The following is a 22907-nucleotide window of genomic DNA, read 5'->3' on the forward strand; positions in this document are numbered from 1 at the left end:
AAAATGGGTCTTCAAAAATAAGTTGAATGAAAATGGGGAAGTAATTAGAAACAAGGCCAGACTTGTTTGTAAAGGGTATGCTCAACAAGAAGGAATAGACTTTGAAGAAACTTTTGCTCCTTTTGCAAGACTTGAGGCCATCCGAATGTTCCTTGCTCTCTCAAGCTTTCAGAAGTTCAAAGTATTTCAAATGGACATAAAATCAACCTTTCTAAATGGAGACTTAGAAGAAGAAGTATACATTGAGCAGCCAGACGGTTTCATTCTTGGGAATGATCCAAATCTTGTATGCAGACTGAAAAAGGCTCTCTATGGTCTTAAACATGCTCCAAGGGCTTGGTACTACCATTTGGACAAATACCTTCATCAACAAGGTTTTTCAAAAGGATCAGCAGATAGCAATCTTTATATAAAAATTGAAAATGACAAATTACTAATACTTGTTGTGTATGTAGATGATATTATCTTTGGCGGCAATGAAGAAGCTATGAGTCAAAGCTTTGCCTTGGTGATGCAGAAAGAATTCGAAATGTCTTTGCTTGGAGAACTGACATACTTTCTTGGTTTGCAAATCCAGCAAAATGAAGACGATATCTTTTTGTCTCAAACCAAGTATCTCAAGCAGATCTTGAAGAAATATGGCATGGAAGATGCAAAACCAGTATGTACCCCCATGGTTACAGGATGCAGCCTCAGTGGAAATGATGAATCAACAACAGTGCATCAGCCAACCTATAGATCTATGATTGGAAGTCTACTTTATTTGATAGGTACCCAACCAAACATCATGCATTCAGTTGGAATAGTTGGAAGATTTCAGGCAAACCCAAAGGAAACTCATCTTCAGGCAGTGAAGAGAATTTTCAAGTACCTTCAAGGAACTCAAAACCATGGCTTATGGTATCCTAGAAATACAGATCTCACTCTTCATGCTTATACAAATGCAGATTGGGCTGGAAGCGTGGATGACAGAAAGAGCACAAGTGGTGGTGCATTCTTTATGGGTTCCAGATTAGTATCTTGGTTCAGCAAGAAACAGAGTTCGATTGCTTTATCTACAACTGAAGCGGAATATGTGGCTACTGCATCTTGCTGCACTCAACTCCTTTGGATGATGCAGACCTTGCAGGATTTTCAAATCACTTGTACACCACCTATCTCCATCCTATGTGATAATACAAGTGCTATCAGCATTTCAAAGAACCCAGTCATGCATTCAAAGACCAAGCATATACCTATCAAATATCATTTTCTTCGGGAACAAGTGCTTGAATAAAAGGTCAAGTTGGAGTATGTTCCTTCTAAGGAACAAGTTGCTGATATATTCACCAAACCATTGCCCAGGGAGACCTTTGAATACCTCAGGCAAAAGATGGGGGTAGTTGATGCATCATCTTGTTTTTGAATCTCATCAGAGATTGTTGGCTGTACACGAGTTTCATATGGGGTATACACATACATTTGCTAGGTTATGGATTGGTCAAAGATCGAATGGCACAGGTTCAGGGGGAGCATATATTCTTCTAATAATGCATTATTAGCATTATGGTAGAAGATATTGGAGGAGAAAGTATAGAAGGAGAACATGGATGTTGATCTGAATATTGCTGCTAATATGTCTCTATCTCTTTTGTCAAAGTCATGTATGGTGTATGGTAGATTATGGTTCTTCTTGAAGCATTTTTCTTTTGCAGATCTGGTCTATAGTCAAGGGGAGCTCATTCAGAAATTTCAGCGGGCACTCAGGGGGAGTATGGACAACAAAGGAAGAGAATATCTTGGTCCACCCTTTGCCCTTGATGTCAAAGGGGGAGAATGACTTTGAGGATCTTGGGGTTACCATCAAGTCCAAAGGGGGAGATTTTTGGCATTATGATTCAGGTTTGACACTATGGCACAGGTGTTGTACTTGATGGCAACTCACTCAAGTGGCAGATCTCTATTCAAGCTCTCAAAATCATAGAAAATGAGATACCCGCAAGTGATCCTAAGAGAAGCTGCGAACTCGCAGGTACGCCGACCAAGAAGTGCGGACATATCCGCAGGTGCCCCGTTCAAAAGGTGCGGACCCCAGTTCACTCACTCCAATGAAGAGAAGCGCGCACACGTGGGGTTTCTTATGTTTGGCCCTTGGTATTTAGCCCGTCGATCATGATCCTACGATTTAGTTTCGTGGTATAGGATCTAAAGTATTGAACCCCGGTTTGGATCCCTTATATTGGTTTTCGATGGTTTTGTCCCATGGTGTGAATAAGGGCTTGCCTATAAAAAGGAAAGGAGATCACTTGGCTAGACAATTGTGAAAATTGAATATCTTAAGATCTGAAATTTTGGGTGATCGTTTTAAAAGCTAGATCTAAATCAAAGTGAATTTTAAGGCGAATCTATTGATAGGTCGTGATCTCTTGGGTGCATGATCAGATCTGGGGATCTGACTGTTTGTGGCACATTGGAGGACTGTTAATTTGGCTCTATTCAGAGGTCCGCAGGCAATCCACAGAGTAGGTGCGGGGGTCCACAGGCGATCCACAGTGCAGGTGTGGGGGTTTGCAATGTAGCAGAAGGCGCAGGTGCGGGGATCCTTAGTGTAGTAGAAGGCACATGTGAGAGGTACGCAGCGCAGAAGAAGGCACAGTGCAGAGGTACGCAGGGGAACAGAAGGACCAGTTTGGAGGTACGCTGTTAGGCAGACAATGTAGGTGTGGATCTGAGCAGAGGTACACAGGGTAGCAGAAGGAGTAGGTGTGGAGGTACACAGAGCGGAAGAAGGACCGGGTGCGGATCTGCGCAGTTTAGACACAGAAGAGCTCCGAATATTCACAGGCTTCTATTGGTGAAGTTGTGGACCTTTCTTGAAACATTTGTTGGTTGTCCTTTATCTATTGCTGAAGAGTTCTGGGTTTAGATTACTGGTATTGCTAGTCTGGTTACTACAGTCTGAGAAGTTATTGGTTGATTCATTGGTTGATTGAAAATTTTGATTGGGTGATTCACATGTACTTGACGATTATTTGATGTTCATGGATCCAGTTTGAAAATTTATGAAAGTGGTCCTTGAAAAAAAGAAGTAGGAGGTTGTAGCTCCCTTCCAGGAGAGATTGGAAAATGGGAGAGGGTTGTAGCTCTCTGCAGGTTACAGCTTGCGTACTGGTAAAGGACTGCACCAGTACACAGTCATTGTAAAAGAAGTTTCTAATTGAAAGAAGATAGAGACATAAATTGCAGCAGGTGGTTTTCACCCACATTGGGTTTCCACCTTATATCTGGTGTTCTTTGGTGTGATTATCTGTTTTTCCTATTCTTGCTCATTATTATATGGTACTGACATACAAACTAATGATCAATATCTAAAGAATAAATTAAAGTATAAATCTGGAAGATATATTGAAAAGAATTTGATAATACTGATTCACCCCCCCCCCTCCTCTCAGTATTATTTCCAACATGATTAAAGAAGGACAATTAAATAGATAGTTAATAACCACTCATCATAAAAACTTCATCCTTCTTAGTAAGGACAAAACTAGTTGGTAGGTTGTGATTATAAGTGGGCCAATAGGTATTTAAAACTCTCTTTGTATACCTATATATCAAGTAGAAGGTTATGTAATATTTTGTCAAGAGTTTTTGCATTTGAAACATTGCACTTGGAGGTTGCCCCTTGAAAAGGAAAGTGAAAACAACTCTTTATCTTTTATTATCAAATATATATTTCTTAAGGTTTATCTCTATTTTCTGTTATTTTTTAAAGTTTTGACTATGTTTTATGTTAAAAATAATAAATCAGGTAGTTAATAAAACCAAAGGTAGGATTATAGCTATATCTTGGGCACAAACATGGAGATCTTTTGGGCAGCAATTGAGAGAATTATCTTCCTTTTTTTAGATGGAAAGAAGAGATCAGCAATATTCAAGTCAAGTTTTGAAACTCTTTGTATAGAATTTGGAAAATATAACATAGGATCTATATTCCTTTCAAAAAAATGCCTAATTTCAAATGTATGTGTGAGTGTGTGTGTAAATATACATATATTAGTGTCTAGGAAGTAAAGATATTATTTAATTACGATCACTATTTTTTTAGGGATTTTTTTTTCTGAAATGGTTGCAAATTCAACAAATTAGATATGTTTTGATAGATTTCATAGATTTAAATCAAGCCAATGTTGATAGATTCAAATAAGTTTTTCCACTTCATAATTGAAGTTATAACAATCGAGTTGAGAATCATAGTAGAAATTTCGATCATTATACATCATCAACCTCAACCCCTACCTTGAACATTCAAATCATTTTTCTTATGGTTTTAAGGAATTTTATATTGGGTTACCAAGCCCCTAAATTTTTGAATATTTTTAGAGATATATTTGAATGCCTTTAAATAACAAGATTTTTTTTTCACTTTGTTGTTACACCTACCTTGTGAATGCTAGTGAAAAAAGTACTTGCATCTTCCTAAAATGTGCACATTCTCTAAAACATGTGTGTTCTCTAAAATGTGTGCACACTCTAAATCTCATGTGTGTTATTTTCATTTCAATTTCCTTAAGGTGGGAGTGAAATCTCTAACATACATATTTGGTGATTTTTTTACTTTAGATTTAGGTTTAGTGCTAAAAATACATTAAAACCTACATTTCACTAAATATCTCTTAATAAATATATGTCGACATTAATTTTTTATAAGTGATACAAATCAATCGTCAATGAAAATACAAACACATATAGATAATGTTATGTAGATTCCAAATAATAATAATAATAAAACAATAATATTGTTTACTATTTTAGGATATTTTTTCTTGACATACAACATAATTTGAAAATACATACATTTTGAACTACTACTATAATTTATTATCACCTTAAAAATTATGTTTTACACCACACTAGTACATACTGGTATCTATAATCTAGAACTAAAAATGTTTGATAATATTAAGATCCTTGTACCCTGCATCAACATGACCTTAAAATTTCAAGGATACAATGTCATTCATAATTTAAAAAATAAAATAAAAAAACTTATACATTTTGATAAAATAATTGTTGTTGAGAGTGGACACATCTAAAGTAGAAGTTATTTCTAAATTGGAATGGCTTACGGAGGCGATTGGGCTCTACAATCTAAACTAGGGTTTTTATAGCTAGTCACCATGGCGATGTGGAGGAGGGAGTTCTGCTCCCTCCTATAGTCAAGTAGTTGCAGACAGAAGCAAGGGAGTTGGATCAAATCGCTTCAACAAACTAATGTAGGTGGCAATAGAGGCTATTAATATAGAAAAATCAGAAAATATCAGACCTTATGGATAGGAAGGGAATCATGAGGAAGCTAGTAGGGAGAGGAGGAAAAGGGGTTGCAGTCAGAAAGCTGCTTCTATGAGTACAACAGAGGTCTGTAAACCCAAGTCAACCATTATTCCTCAGGTCATTTTAAGTGACCCAACACTATAGGTGCAAAGAGATCACATGGCAGAATATGCGGTTATATGCAAATTTATGGGGATTTGGCAGATGGAGAATGCTTTGCAAGCATCGATAAGGAACCACTAGAAACCAAAGGGGGTAATAAACCTTCACCTTAGGTCCAAGGACTTCTTTACGGTGGTGTCACAAGCCTAGAGGATAGATACAAAGCGTTCGAAGGAGGACCCTATTTTTACACTGTTGCAGGCCTTTACATGCGGCCATGGATGATGTACTTTGTCCCAGAACAAGAAACTTTCACATCAATACAGATATGGATAGGACTTTACTTCCTTCCATTATATTATTGGCTGTCAGAGTCTCTAAAGGATATCGGCAATAAGCTAGGGCATTTTATAAAGATCTCAAATGTGACTCTAAAAGGAAAATACACTTCCTTCGCCTGGATATGTGTGGAAATGGATTTATCTGGGGCACTTCCGAATGCGATCATTTTAGAAGCGTATGATGAAGAATGGTTGCAAGTGGTGTACTATGAACATGTCCCATTTAGGTGCCGTTTGTGCAATGAACACGAGCACCTATACAGAGACTGTCCATCAAACAAACTGGAGAGGAACATGAAAAACACCACAGAAAAAGATCTTGAGGATTTTACTAAGGTTGGGGGCAAAGGGAAAGGAGGGAAGCGGTACCAAAAGAAGATTAATGAGGATGGATAACCGAGCCACAATAGTTTCAAGATCTTAGAAGAAGAATTTGGAAACAACGGGACAAACCAGGAATTGGAGAATAATCCCACTGAGAAGGAAAGGGATGCTAGCATGGAAGATATAACAGAGAACATCCAAAAAAAGGATGATCTTCCGAGCATTATGGAGCTTAGTAGGGACCATGAGATGACCCCAAGTGAGGCTATAATGGAGGACCATGAACTACAAGAGATTCTAGAAAGGGCGAATTTAGATCTAGGAATGTTTTTGGAGCAAGGAATCACCAAAGGAGTGGACTCCTTGCCAAAAGAGGAGTTTGACAGGGTTCAATAGCCCTTCATCTGGACATCACAATCAAAGGGCTCTGGAGTCAAAATAGACCGTGATATCCAGGAGAATAGAGGGGTGAAAACGCTGGAGGATACACCGATGCATTCTTCCATGAACCTGGGTAGGAAAAGAGGAAGAAAAAGATAGAATGAGTTGTTGACCAAATGTGAGAAACTCATGATTAACTCAAGTGAGATGAGAGATCTTACCAGTTACTCCTTTACAAACCTTCTTAATGAAGCTTACAACCTGGAACATTAGGGCTCTAGGAAGCCAAAGGAAACAAAGAAATCTTAGCAGTAAAATAAAAGGAGAAAAACCAGATATGTTTTTTATTCAGGAAACAAAGTGTTTGATGGACAAGATCAGAGAGATACATAGAAAATGGTTAATCAAGTATGAGTATCTAGAGGTTAAAGCAGACAACTTGGCGGGGGGGATTCGTATGCTTTGGGATCCCTAGAAACTTGGAATCCTGGATGCTGAAGCATCCAGGAATTATCTATCATTGGTGATTCAACCTTTGGGTGATAAGGAGGTTTACATGATCACAAACGTCTATGGTCCTTGAAAAAAACAAGACAAGCTCAAGCTTCTCACCTCCCTTGAGGAGCTAAGAAAGAGATATCCTAATGTGCCCTGGATTCTGGTAGGGGATTTCAATATGATCAGATCTCTTATAGAGAAAAAAGGTGGTACCAGGAAAATAGGCAGAGACTCCATTGCCTTCCAGAACTCCATAAATAACATGGGGCTAGTGGACACTGAAACAATAAATGGCACTTTCACTTAGAATAATAAGAGGGGAGGGGCTTCTGAAGTCGCCTCTAAACTAGATAGATTTATAATCTCAGAGGACCTCCTTCTCACAGGCCTTGACATGTCAGCTTCAGTCCTTCCCTTTGGAGGCTTGGACCACTGGCCTGTCTAGCTTGACGCCACTTTTATGGGTACACCGAGGAACAAACCTTTCAGGTTTGAAAATTTCTGGCTCTCTCACCCTGACTTCACCATCAATATTGACAAATGGTGGATGGAAGATATGCCCGTTCAAGGCACTAAAATGTTCAGGCTACAACAAAGACTTAAACACATCAAATCTAGGCTTAAAGATTGAAGAAAAAAAGGAGTTTGGTAATATTTTTAAAGCCAAAAGAGAAGTTGAGCAGAAACTTCAGGGGATTAATAAGATCATCATCACAGATGGTTTTACCGAGGAATGGAAAAATCAAGTTGACTACTTCAGAATGAATGGGAAGATCAGTGCATGCAAGAGGAGATTTTCCAGAGACAGAAATTGAGGGTGTAGTGGAATAGAGAGGGAGAAAGAAATACGAAGTTTTTCAATAAATCAACCCTGGATCACAGGTCACACAAAAGAATTACGAAACTCAAAGATTCTCCAGGGAAAGAGCTTGTCTCTCACAAAGAAATGGAATTTTTCCATGTTCAACACTTCCTTAGCATAGCAGAGGAGCCTCTCGTTGATAGATCTAGGTTTATCAACAATTTCATAAAGAACATTCCTAAGCTGGTAACTAGGGAAGACAACCACAATCTTAACAGGCTAGTGTTTGAAGAGGAGGTCAGTGAAGTTATCAACGAGATGCAAAATGGGAAAGCTCCTGGCCCAGGTGGGTTCAATGTGGACTTCTTCAAAAATTTCTATGGAAGACCCAAGAAGATCGAAAATGGTTCTAAGATCTCTTAATGCCTCTTTCATATCTTTGACTTCAAAGAAGGAAAAAGCTATGACACCTAACCGTTTCATACCCATATCTTTATGTAATGTGGTGTACAAAATTATTTCCAAAGTGATCACAAACAGAGTCAAGCCCATGCTCCCAAATGTTGTCTCAAAGGATCAAACTGGTTATGTGGAAGGAGGACAGATTCTTGACAATATCATCCAAGCTCACGAGGTGGTACACTCTCTTAAGAGCAATAAGCAAGCTAGTATGATCATACAGCTGCACCTAGCAAAGGCTTATGATAAGCTAAGTTGGTCTTACATCAGGGAAGTGCTAAGAGCTTATGGCTTCGACCAGAACTGGATAAGATGGGTTATGGCCCTTGTATCCATGTCCAGTTTTTCCATCTTGCTTAACGGATCTCCCTCTAGAACCTTTATGTCTTCTAGGAGTCTCAGACAAGGGGATCAACTCTCCCCCTTCCTCTTTGTTCTCATGATGGAAGGGCTAGGCAAAGCAATCAAAATGGCAAATGCTGAAGGAAGAATCCAGGGTCTAAAACTTACCCTGGATGGTGTGGCTTCTACTCATCAACAATTTGTGGATGACACAATGCTATAGGTTATTCCCATGGTCAGGGAAGCTAGAGCTTTCAAACAAATCTTGAACGACTTCGCTATGGCTGCTGGTATAGAGGTAAGCCTTGAAAAATCAAAAGTTTTCTCTTTTAACACTGACATTGCTATTCAGAGGAACGTCACCATAATTCTTGGGTTTCAAAGGGACAAGTTACCTTCCAAGTACCTCGTAATGATTCTTAGAGACAAACCTCTAAGCAAGGGAGTGTGGGAACCGGTAAATAATAAACTTCAGGACAAGGTCAGGAAATGGACATGCAAGTCTTTAAATTTTTGCGAGGCATCTTGTGCTTATGAAGGCTGTCTTGTAGGCTATTCCCATTTTCATGTTTTCATCTCTTCCTCCTCCTAAAGGAGTTATACAATAGATCAGGAGCATCCAAAGAGATTTTCTTTGGGGTAGAGGGGAAGAGAAAAAGAAATGGGCTTTGGTAGCTTGTGAAAAGCTCTACAAACATATGGCCCATGGTGGTTTGGGGCTTCATGACCCTGAAACCCTCAGCAGAGTTTCGGGAGCAACACTTTGGTGGAGGTGGCTTAAGGAATCAGCAACCCCTTGGGCCAATCTTTGGAAACAAAAATATGAAAATAATTGGCAAGAGAGGGATCATATCTGAATGTCTAGGCTCATCAAGGGCTCCCACATTTGGAACCTTGCTTGGGAGAATAGAGGCATTTTCTAGTAGCATAGTTTTTGGGAGATCTGAGCTGGGAACCTAGCACGGTTTTGGGAGGATAACTGGCATCAAGAACCAATTATTTTTAAGGAAGAATTAACCACTCTCAAGAATGACACTGATAAAAAAGGTTTACTTATGGTAAGTGACTTCTAGGATCAGGTAAGGAACAATGGTAAATGGAGAATATGGAAGGATTTGGGTTACAATGAAGAGAGTCCTTTAAAGGCACATGTAGTTTCTCTTGCTCTAGACTTGGAACAAAGGAAGATTTTGGTGTCATCCTTGTCTGACCAACTGAGATGGGGAAGAAACACCAAAGGAAACTTTAACCTCAAAGAAGCTAAATGAATAGCCCTAGGGTTTGATTATCAAAACCCTGATCAGGTATGGAAGAACCTTTTGCAGAACCCACATTGGATGAAAATAAAGTTGTTTATGTGGTTGGTTCAACAAAAGAAAATTATAACTTGGGAGAATCTTCTGAAAAGGGGTTTTTTTGGCCCATCCAAATGCCATCTATTTGGATTACAAGAGGAGACAATGGAACACTTACCCAACCTCTACCCCTACACCTCTACCTTGTGGGATTGGGTGGCCTCAGTCTTCAGGCAAACTGACAGGGACAGACTCAGCATCACCAACACTTTGAAGAATTGGAGGAAAGACTTCTCAGGCAATGAAATCATCAATGAAGCTTGGACTCTGGTTCCAAGCTTTATTATCTGGGATGTATGGAAAGAACATAATGGAAGGATTTTAAAGAACAAAACAAGCTAAACCCAGCACATCATTGCACAAACATTACAGCAGACCAAAGACACAGTTAGAGCCCTTTTGTGGAAACTTCCTGAGAACCCTCCTCTGCCCTAGGATTCTTACATACTAATATTGTTGGGTCTCCATTCGCTAGTTCCCTAGGGCATAAACAAGGGTGTGAGAAAAACCAATGTAGGTAAGGATATCTGGAAGCCTCCTCCTTATGGTTTTTTGAAAATCAATATGGACAGAGCTTCTAAGGGAAACCCAGGGATGGCTGGATTTGGTGGTATCATAAGAGATGAGCAGGGGTGCATAAAGGATATCTTTCATAGTCATTTGGGGAACACCACTAATGACATGGCAGAACTCATGGCCTTAGAGCAATGCCTGGAAATCCTGGTGGAGTCAAATTTACACAATGCCATCATTGAAGCTGACTTTGAATTGGTCATTAATGCAGCCAAGAAAATGTGTAATGGAACGACACCTGGAAAAGTGTCGAAACATTGGAGGCTATCATTGGTCTTTCAGCGTATTCATTCCCACTTGCGAACCTTAAGAACTGTCAGCTTCGTCCATGTGAGAAGAAAAGCCAATATATTAACTAATTGTCTAGCGAATGGAGTGATATGTAAGAAAAGCTATATTCAGCATGATTGGGAGTCTATACCCTCTCATAAACTGCATGATGATTGTCAATGTTACGTTGCCATATATATGGATCACTTCCAGACCATTAGCAGTGAGGGAGGAAGACTAGTGGAAGGAGGAGAGAGCGGAGGCCCTTGGGCCATAGTCTTTCCTAACCATAAAAACTCAAATTAAGAGAAGAGTGAAGTAGTGAAGTGGATGCACATTAACCATTGGATCTAGATGATCAACGGAGGTGATGTGTTCGGGATGGGCTACTAGGATCTAGTCGCATAAGGTGGAGCTTAGAAATGAACAACAGATTTCAATCTAAGTACTGGAGGATGTGGAATGGAGGGAATCGATCTAGACCATCGGATTGACATGGTGGATTGACGGTGCTCAAGAGACTTGCAGGAGTAGGAGGGAGAGGAAGTACTGAAGAATGGTTGAAATTCTGTAGTAAATCCTAATTGTCGATCTCACAGTCAATGTTTACGTCTTAGTCAACTATGGGGGTAGAGAGTTGGTTAACCCGTTTGCTAGATGAAGGGCCACAGACCATAGGATTTATTGGCCTTATTCATCCAATGGATATAGGGGCGGAAAGGGACCGAACGTTAACTACAAGGATGGACCCAAACTTTTATAGATTAAAATGGTTTAATCTTTATCAACTCCATAAGAATGATAATTTTTGTGTAATTGGTCTGAGCCGATGTAATGATACACCATCGGATCAAATGGGTTTTGATCAATGGTGCTGGATCTCTGAGTAGCTCTGTTGATCAGAGGAAATATTGAACGTCGGATGGAAGGTAAGTTCGACGGTGGCGATTGAGCGTTTAGGCTTGGATGAGCGGACCTGAGAAGATTATTGGCATAGGTTCAATTTATTTGAAGTCTAGTGGCTTTTTCATTTCGCATGTGAGAACGGTGAAATCACATAGTGGTGCGTTACGATGCGATCTTGCAACAGTCATCGATCTGGCGGATTAGATCAATGGTGGAAAAAGTATTTTGCAATTCGCAAGTCAGGAATCCTGTGGGTATTTTCTTTTGAGTCTTTGTAACTCCGTGATGCGATGTATGCTCTTGGGTTTTATTGACCCTATTGTCTATTAACTAGTAACGGGTATGTCTTGTGCTGGTCTTTACACTGGTAAAGATGTGTACCATATTCAATCCCCCTTTTCGGTTAATTGAAGATTCCACCCTTACTTGACCAAGAAAAAAGATAAAATAATTGTTGTTTGTATTTTGTGCAATGGTGCACCAAAATCCAATCTATCACAGTGTTTTTGTTCCTTGCATAGAACCAACAAGAAAATGATTATCAAGATAAAAACATAAAAAATAAACAATCTAACTATATTTATTAAAGATCATTAGCTACAATGTAATTACAATGGAAAAGAAAATAAATAAACACGAGGTAGGGAAGCAAGAATTCACTTTATTACTTAATGAAGAGAGTCACAAATAATCCTGGAAACACTAAAGGTAGTTGATAGGGAAATATGCCATATGAATCTTCCAAAAGAAGGTCCATTTTCCCTCTACTTGCAATAATGATCGCTTCTCAAAGAATTCCTATGAGATCTCTAAATGGTAAGCTATTTAAAAACAAAGGAATGCTAATTGGTTGGGAAGTTTGGCAGCATAAAGTTTCATTTTATTCTCTCTTATTTTGGTCCCAATTCCACTAGTATTTATAGTCCAAATCTCATGCCTTGGCTCCCCTTGGATCATTTAACATATTTTATCTAGTGAATGACAAGGGGAGTCCATTGGAGGCTCACTAATGCTACTTCAAGAGTGGAATGGCTTAAGACTGAGCTAGATATCATTGTTCTTTCAGTAGATGGATTCTTATTTAATGTGAAGTGGTCCACGATCCATTGAATTGTCACTTTCATGGACTTGTAAAAATATTTAAGAAGCAATCATGTTGATCCATGAAAAAATACTAAAGTAACTTTGTATGGTTTTATATTTTAAATGGGAACCTTAGGAGCCTTTAGTTTTTATTTTTATTTGTAATGTTTTCCAACCTTTACCAATAAACATGTGCATGTTGTTATTTATTTTTGGTCAGCGTAGATAATGAGACTAATTTTATGATTTTCTTAGTGACAATAGTCCCCTCCTAATGTATGAGGTTATGACAAAACATATAGCCAAAATACATTACATTTTCTTTTCTCACAGGGTCCTACTAATTTCTTTGGAGAGAGATCCTTGTTTGGATATGGATTGGGGGTACTTTAGAAGATATTGTAGAAACCACTATTGATATAAGATATTTATCAAAATACGTATGAATCGGGCATGTACCATGCTCACGATCATGATTTTGACTATTATGGTTACATTAGTACACAAGACAAATCTTGTCAAGAATGTTGAAACCATAATTCTTGTTGTTGAAGTAGATGGTTGCTCTACCCTCAAGGGAATATTTAGTATAATATGGGGAGATTGATGCATATTCCACCCAGGTGTGATTGAGTGTTAATGGAACTATTTGCAAAGGTTCTAGCTTCATGTCGGTTTTCGACCAAACTGATAAATTGTAATTGTTACAAAGTATAAAACTTGTTAATATGAAACATTGTCAGTGTCAAACATTGGAGTCTTAGTGAAGCAAATTGGAAATGATAACTCCCATTTTTCCACCCAATCTCAAAACTAAATGGGGTTGAAGAGTAAGGTACTTCTTTTTTCCTAGAAAATTGAAGATGTTGACAAAAAGGAAGATACAATCATCTAGGAATAAGACTTTCTAGGAAATCAACTTGAGACTTGATATAGGTAGATAACCATGGATTGGTGACAAAGGCATGATGATTGATGTTAAGAAAATGAAAAGTAGATTGTAAACTTAACAAGGTTGGAGAACTTATGCAAGTGGTAGAAATAAAACAAAATTATTGTAGGCACGCCCTTGGAGTCGAGAGGACATCCATGGAGGTGATAAACAGTTACTTTGGTTGCATGACTTTTTGTGGCAATATGATATTCTATGTAGAAGTGATAGAGGGAAAATGCATGAAATCAATATTGAGTAGATGATGTGTGATAATTGTACTCCAACCAAGGGTGACTATGGATTTCTTTGAGGTAATAGATATGAAAATGATTTAGGTTATTTCTTCCAAAGATAATTTTTATACATTTGGAAAAAGAATTTTAGGATAGTTTGGAATGTAGAAACATGGAGATGAGTCTCCCAATGTGCAGTGACTTGTGTGATGGTGTGGACCAATAAATTTTAAGGGTGGGGCCCCATTGGCTAGTCTCGGTGTGAGGAAAATGAATAGGGTATGATCACGCAAATGGTCTACTGCATCTTGTGGGTGTGAGAGGCCAAGTACAAATGTGGTGATGCATTTATGATGATCAATCATATGGATGCTCGACAAGTGAGAGGGTTGGTAAGTAATGAGTCCAAAAGAATAAATGTGGCCATTTGTTTAAGTTATGCAAGCGAACAATTCTCGAGTGAGAAGTCATTGTCATGGATACCAGTAATGAAACAGGTACTAGTATATCGGGTAACTGATAGAGGTGTGAAACTATCAACCTTTGTGAACATTCACCTTTTGAAAGAGGAAGTTGTTGATGAAAATTTTCAGGATAAGGTGCCCTATGGTGAAATCAAGGAGTGTGTATTGTGTTATGCAATTTTATCTAAGGGAGAATCTAGTCATGCCAATTAGGTTATGATACTATGAGTGTGGTACTGCTACCTTATATTCAAGGTCCTAGAAAGTGAGAAAAGTGTGTCATGAAATCATGAACTAGACACCCAAAGAGAAAGTACAACATATATATACAAACACACCTAATATTGACATTATATATGTGACACAAAAAAGGGGCATTGCACACCTAATGACTAACTTGAAAGTTATAAGTATCCTAAAATATAAAATTATGGAAATATTATTTGAGGTTTCCTTTAAGGAGTGTGCAATGTGCTAATCCCAAAGGTTCAAGTGATTTCTGAAATGGAGCTCTTAGAGTCTCATACAACCATCCAAAAGTTTCCAAATATAGACATATAAAAGGGTGGTGGGGCCCACAATGCCACCTCATTTGTGCTCTTTTGAGGTGGAAATAAAAGAAATTGTGAGTGTTGTTATTTCTATTTTGAGGCTTATGGAGACCTTGATTGACTTGTGCTTGGTTATAGGTGAGTCTTGAAATTATAGCCTTTATGATTTTCAATAGTTACAGTAGGTAGGCCATACCGTATGGTGTCGTGTGGCCTTTATAGTTTCTAGGGACCACATCAACATGGGAAATCAAGGGGAGTAGAAGCGACTACATGGGTGAGAGATAAACAGTTGCATATATTCGACACAGTTACAGTTTCCAGAGTCACATAGATGAGTACGACTATGTGTAGTGTACACATGTAGTACACAGTTCATGGGTGAAAAGTAGTCACGACCATCACCAATATTTTTCATCATCCAAGCACATAGTTATTTGAATGTATAGTTTGATATAGCCATGATGTATACATAACTATGTAAGACACAACGACACAACATCCTATGAAACTATATAAGATATAGTTGAACAGACTATCGTGTCTATTGGGGGTATAGCCATAGTCATGTGGAAACCTTGTGTTTGTGTGTTTTTCCTTAACTCCTATTTCCATGTAGTCAGTGACTAATGGTCATTTATTGGAGAGAATGGGATTATGTAAATATTTCGACCATAGTTCAGGGTAGCCCACAGGTATCACTAGAACTTGTTAGGTGGGGGCTACTAAAGTACCTAAAATTCCTCATGATTCAGTCATAGGATAAGATCCTATCATTTCCAGTAGGACTATCATAGCCACACCATGGAGTATTCAAGGTATGAGGGGAGAAACTAGTGATATCCACCAAGTTAGATATTCATTTTTTTTTACTAGACATCAGTTGCATGGAAACAAGGTGCTTGTTGAGCCCCCATGATCATGATGACTCTAGAGGAGACTGTCATGAGTCATTGTACGACTAATGTTGTGGATGGAGGGATGGTATATATATCAAATATATGTGATTTTTGGATTTTATCTGTGGATTCCAAGATTGTGTGAATTTTTGGTGGAATGAGGCCTCATAGGATTATTGGTTATTAGATGGGGGTTTTGCATCATATGTGTAGGAACACATTTTGTGACTGGGAAAGATTCCTTCGTGCAATATTTTTGTCCCAATTAGCTCTAGCATTAGGGGACAACATCTAGAGTTTACTTTTGAGATGATCTTCAGTCAGTTCTTCTTTTAGAGGGCCATGCTACTTCAGCCCTAGATAAAAGTGTAATGACCCCTCCCCAACTTCCCTAGATCATGAGATAGTACGAAATGATGATTCCTTATTGGAGAGGATAGGTAGGTTTTGACGGTGTTGGGCCCCCCAACATTAGGGAATCTCCTAGGTATGAAGTCCCAACTATTACTCACACCATTTGGTGTATGAATCCCATCCGGTACAATGGCCTAGTTGCCATTATCTTAAGGATTTTCCTCAACTATTGCTTTTCGGCACAGGAGAGTGGTTTGCTTCATATTCAAGAATTGAGGCTCACGTGCCTGGTGAGTGTAAGTGTCACTTGTGTCAATGGTTCTTCCACTATTGAGGGAGAGGGTGAGAGGGAGTTCCAAGTCAATTGGGAGTAGTCCCAAGGCTTGTAGGAACACACAACACAACATGACGTACACAGCTTCTAGCGAAGTAGTCCAAATAGATGCGACACTCACAACACACAAGGGAGATAACACATATAACGTTCAGTAGATTAGTCCGCATGAGTTCAAAAGTTGTTTACAACAAGTTTTATGTGGAAGGTTTGTCTAATGTCTGAGAGAGTAGTCTACATGGGTGAGACAATGTTAACAACATATACAACACATTGCCATTCATAGATTATGTATTACAACAAGTGAAATCGTTCAAATGTAGAACATAGGTTAAAGAAGCTTGCATCACAGGTGTTAAAAGATTAGTCTTACAGTAGTTACAATACATGTGTGAGAATGTGTTGGCCTATTAGTAGGCTTCTGAATTAAGCAAAAGTTCCAAGACACATCGTTACACCATACATCACTAACCCTGTGTCAGAGGCATTGAAGCCACTACTTACTCCTCAAAGGAAATATTACAGAGTCTCTTGGCTATGTGGGAGGAGTTGAGATGAAAATTCCTTTGCATGTACAAATGAGGGCGTATTTATAACGAAGGGTGAAACTGACCCTTGTGGTTGTTCGACTACCATCATGACTATTTTACTTCCAGGACTTTTCGACTGTACATGACAGTTTGTACAAAAAGTGGGTCTCTTGGACTTCCACGTTACATTACATTGATTGAAAATATGGCCCACAATAGAGATTTGGATGACATGACTCATGACATGACTCGACATGATAGTGCTGCTGCTAGAGTGCATATCGAGCTGCAGTGCTGTTGGGTGATGGATCTCTTCATGTTGTGTCACAACTTCACCTCCGGATGGCAAAGTGTGCAGAGTCTTCAATGGTCATCAGTTCACTTGATGTTTCTTTGGTATGTTTCTCCTTGCTTGTATGTTGTAAGTCTTGATAGTCTCATCTGTTCATGAAAGTTGGATGTTTGTCCGTTCGTCTGTCCATGAGCACATCTTGCATGTTTTCTCATTCGTCCGTTCACGAGCACATCTTTGCATGATCATCCATTTGCGAGCACATATGTTCACATACATCATTCATTTGTTTGTTGGTGAACCTTTCCTTCTGTACGTGCTCCCTTTGTTCATCCCATTCATCATCGCGCCATGTTTTTTTGTGTACATGTACCTACAATCACTCATGATGAGATGACATCAAATCCCAAAACCTCCTAGTTTACCATGACACATGATCATTTCGGGTGTAGGTGACCAGGAAAGGTATAAAGGTTGCGAGGTGGGATGATGGATCCAGGAACTGCTGATGAAAATTGTGCAAGAGTCACTGTGTGATGAAAATGGGAAATTGAAGTCGACAGTGAATTTCCGTGAGGTCTGGCTCGGTTGGAGGGAAACGCTATGCAAATTTTGAGAGGGAAAGTTGGGCTACATGAAGGAAAGGTAGATAGACTCTGCGCATTTTCTAGAATGAGCGGGTAGTAGGGGATGGTAGGCAAAATTTGCGCAATTTTCTAGAGGAAAGGGTCGGGCTGCATTGAGGATTAGTAGGCAAGAATTGCGCTGTTTTTTAGAGGAACTAGCCGGGATCCTGGAAGTGAAAACTGACCAATTCCCAGAGGGAATTGGCAGTTGGATGCTAGGCCATTGGTAGCAAAAACTACACAATTCCCAAGGGGAACAGACAGTTAGCTGTTGGGAGCTTAGCAACAAAAATTGCATAATTCCTGGAGTGAACTTGTAGTCTTATGCTAGGAGTTGATGGCGAGGAAAACTACACTAAGGCTGGGAGGCCAGCCTACTGATCATCTCTATCCAATTTCTGAGTTGAGTGGACTATTGGGTAGTAGAAGGCCTACTAATGAAAATTGAACAATTTTCTAGATGAGCAATCACTCTAGTGTCAGGAGGATTGACAGGGAGAACTAAACAATTTTCTGAGGGAAACAGGGACGGGAACTTGGTGTCTATCTGCCTATCTATGCAATTTCCTTAGTTAGTAGAGTGGGCAAGCTCTGCGTCCTCTGCACAATTTTTGAGGGGAGTCAGCCTCAGGGTGGTTGCCTTGTCCAACTCTCCGGGAGGCTAGCATGAATATTGATTGGATTGCTTGCACAACTTCGAAATACTTGCTTGGTGCTTTTGCACTATTCTAGGTGACAGTCGATCGAGTCGATGGTAGGGTGATGGTTCGGCTATCAGGGGGAGTCTAGTCGTTAGAACTTCAACATGTAGGTTTTAACCCCGTACAAAAATTAACTGCATACGAATTCTAAAACGCAAAAAATAAACAATGCAAGAGAATAACACATAAAACACATATACACAGATATTATCCCACTAGATCCCAAAACTGGGACTACCAAATTGATTTTTCATTATGTTCCTTTCAATGTTACAATACATATTTATACATGCTAAAGCATCCACTACCATGGACCAAAAAACCATCGCATCCAATACCATGGACCGAAAACCATTGCGTCCAAAAAAACATGTGCGAAAATCATGCACAAAACCATAGGTGGGTCCGCTTAACCTAACATAGGGTCCAAAACCAAAATTTTCTAGGGCGCTACACCTGTCCCCATAATGTGGGGTTATGGGTATGCCCTTGACCCCCTGTGACCCCCCCCTCTAACCCACGTTTAACTATGTGGGCTAGTCGTGGAAAGAATATAACACAACCCAACATTCTCCCACTTGTTGTTTTCTTTCCGCAGGGGGCCACAAGAGAGCTTAGTCATTTATCCAGCCCTGCAATGCCCATTGTTTCTCTACACCAAGAGAACATCTTAGAGCTCATAGATTTTTTCAATGCATCTATAATATTTTTCAAAGTGCCCACCTTTACCAGCAACACCTTTTTGTCTTCTATCATATCCCTCACAAAGTGATACTAAACATCAATGTTATTTGTCTTTGAATGAAATGTGGGGTTCTTTACCAAGAAAATTTCACTTTTGTTGTCACATTCTATCCTTATATCTCCTTGTACTAACCCCATACTTGAACACAATCTCTGCAACCAAACTACTTCCTTGCTTGCATGAGTGGCTGCCATGTATTCTACCTCTGTAGTTGATAGTGCCACTATAGATTGTTTCTTACTCATCCAAATGACTGCACCTCCAAATAGGTTAAACACATACCCACTTGCATATCTTCTTTGATCCAGATCTCTAGCCCAGTTTGCATCAACAAAGCCATGCATATCCAACATTCTGTCCAATCCTCATCTTCCTTGCTAGCACAAACCATAATCACTAGTGCCATGCACATACCTGAAAACCCGCTTCATTGCTGTCCAGTGCTCCTTCCATGGTTTTGACATAAACCTCCTCAATACTCCCACTGCATGTGTAATGTCTAGTCTAGTACAAACCATTGCATACATCAGGCTACCGACTGCACTTGCATATGGAACACGAGACATGTCCTCTTCCTCTTCTTGTGTCTTGGGACACTGTTCAATAGATAACCTCACACCTATAGGAATAGGAACCTTCACCGATTTACTATCCTGCATATTAAACCTCTGTAGTATTGTCTCAACATACTTCCTCTAGTTTAACTAGAGCTTCCTCTTTGCCCAATCTCTTTTAATTTCCATGCCCAAAATATAGTTTGCAACACCAAGATCTTTCATGTTGAATTTGGAGGACAATTGGGTCTTTAAATCCTGGATAATTTCTTTGTCATTTCCAACCAGCAACATATCATCCACATACAAGACCAAATAAATAACACGGTCATCAATCAATTTAAAATACACACAGTGATCTGCTTTTCTTCTGGTGAAGCCAAGTCCCTATATAAATGTATCAAATTTCTGATACCACATCCTCGGTGATTGTTTTAACCCATACAGAGACTTCTTTAACTTGCATACCATTTCTTTCTTACCCTTCGCCACAAAGCCTTCAGGTTGCTTCATGTAGATTTCCTCTTCCATATTCCCATGAAGAAATGTTGTATTTACATCCATCTATTCTACCTCAAAATCAAAAGCAACAGCAACAGATAAAAGTAATCTAATGGAAGTTACCTTGGCAACAGGAGAAAAAATATCACGAAAATCAATTCCCAGCACCTGGGAATAACCTTTTGCTACCAACTGAGCTTTGTATTTCTCCACCTTTCCTTCTTCATTTGTCTTCTTCCTGAACACCCATTTTCTGCCAATGGGTTTCCTTCCAGCTGGAAACTCCATCAGATCCCAAGCCTCATTTTTGTGCAAAGATGACATTTCATCACTCTTTCCAAAGTTTTCCATCCTCTGAATCTACTGCTTCCTTCATAGTTCTACGATCTTCATCAGTAATAGATAAAGCAAAATTTGAACAGAAAGCAAATGGACTATATCTTTCTGGCTGCCTTCTTTCTCGAACTGATCTTCTCACACCTGAAGTTTGTGGCTCTTCATCTTCTAATTCCTCCTCTGTTGTAGAGTCTGATTCTTCCTCCTTAAGCTCAAACTATATCTTCTTAGGTTCCTTTGGTTGGACTTCATGTTTAATAACATATTTTACCTCTCTGAACACCACATCTCGGTTGTACACAACCTTCCATGCGATTGAGTTCCAAATCTTATACCGCTTTAAACCATCCTTATACCCAATAAAGATGCACATTTCAGATTTACTATCCAACTTGGTTCATTTCACCTTTGGAACATGTACATATGCATCACATCCAAATACCCTTATATGTGAAAGGGAGGGTTTCTTCCCAGACCATACCTCTTGTGGAGTTTTATCCTCCAGTGCTGACGAAGGTGATCTGTTGACCAGGTAACATGTTGTCTCCACTGCCTCTCCGTAGAATTCTGTCATAACCCAGCAGCACTGAGCATGCCTCTTGCCCTTTCCATCAATGTCTTTTTCATTCTTTTTGCAACTCCATTTTGCTAAGGTGTATATGGAGTAGTCTTCTACCATGCTATACCACACTTCTTACAGAATTCTTCAAATTCCTTACTGCAAAACTCTCCACCATTATCTGTTCTCGACACCTTTATCTTCTTCTCTATCAGGTTTTCCACCAGAGCCTTGAATTCTTTAAACCTGTTAAAGAATTCAGATTTCTTCTTAAGGAAATATATCCATGTATTCCTTGAGAAGTCATCTATAAATGATACATAGTACACAAAATTACCCCATAATGGAACCTTCACAGGTCCAAACACATCACTATGCACAAGCTCTAATATCTTTTTCGCCCTCTTACTTCCAGAGGGGAAGCTCACCTGATTCTGATTCCCATATACACAATTTTCACAGAAATCAAAATCCAGAGAGCTATTACTCATACCTTCTACCATACCTTTACCATGAAGTATTCGAAGGCCCTTCTCTCCAATATGTCCAAGCCTTTGATGCCACAACATGGTCCTCTCTCCAGAGACCACTAGATTTTCTTCTCGACTTTTAGGAACCACAGAACTGTTGCACCCATCAAAAACAGTGCTACCTTGTAGCTTTTCAGATTTCTAGTCCGAACTCCCCACATCAATGCCAGTTCTCCCCGAACCATCTTTCAGGTATCCTTCTCGAACACTGTTTTTACACCTACATCATCTAGCTTGCTTATAGAAATCAGATTTCTAGCCAATGCAAGAATATGCAGAACACCTGGAAGTGTTCTAACACTTCCACCTTGCAACTTCAAATTTACTTTTCCGTGACCAATGATTCTTGGCTTCCTATCATCCCCCAAGAAGACATCACCACCATCGTATTTCTCATACTCACAGAACCACTCTCTATGGGCTGTGAAGTGAAAGGATGCACCTGAGTCAATCAACCATGCCTCATGATCTACATGTGTACTTGAAGAATCCAAGTACACATCCCCACCTTCATCTAAGGTGGTTTTCACCTCTGTAGAAGGAGCATCATTAGATCCCTTTCCTTTATCAGGAGCTTTAGATTTACAGTTCCTTTTGAAGTGCCCTTCCTTTCCACATTTCTAGCACACCACCTTTACAGGTTTTCCTGGATATTTAGATCTCCCTCTAGATTTAGATCTCCCACTGGATGACTTATTCTTGTTTCTATTCTGGGACCGTCTTCATACAGACAAGGCATCACCATTCTATCTCTCCATATTTTCTCGTCTCATCTCCTTCGTCAGCAAGGATGAGACTATTTCATCAAAATGAAAGGCAGTTGCATTGCTACCTATTGCAATAACCAGACTATCCCACGAATCTGGTAGAGAATACAACAAACTGATGCACTTATCTTCATCTGAAATTTTAATATCAACAGATGCTAACTGACTTACAATAGTATTAAATGCATTCAGATGCTCTGTCACTGAGTCTCCATCTTTCATCCTTAGGTTATATAATGTTTTCCGTAGGA

Source organism: Pinus tabuliformis, chromosome 6, assembly GCF_031772625.1.
Source record: "Pinus tabuliformis cultivar Carrire ecotype Pingquan chromosome 6, CPIR1, whole genome shotgun sequence".
In the NCBI taxonomy this organism is placed as follows: Eukaryota; Viridiplantae; Streptophyta; class Pinopsida; order Pinales; family Pinaceae; genus Pinus; species Pinus tabuliformis.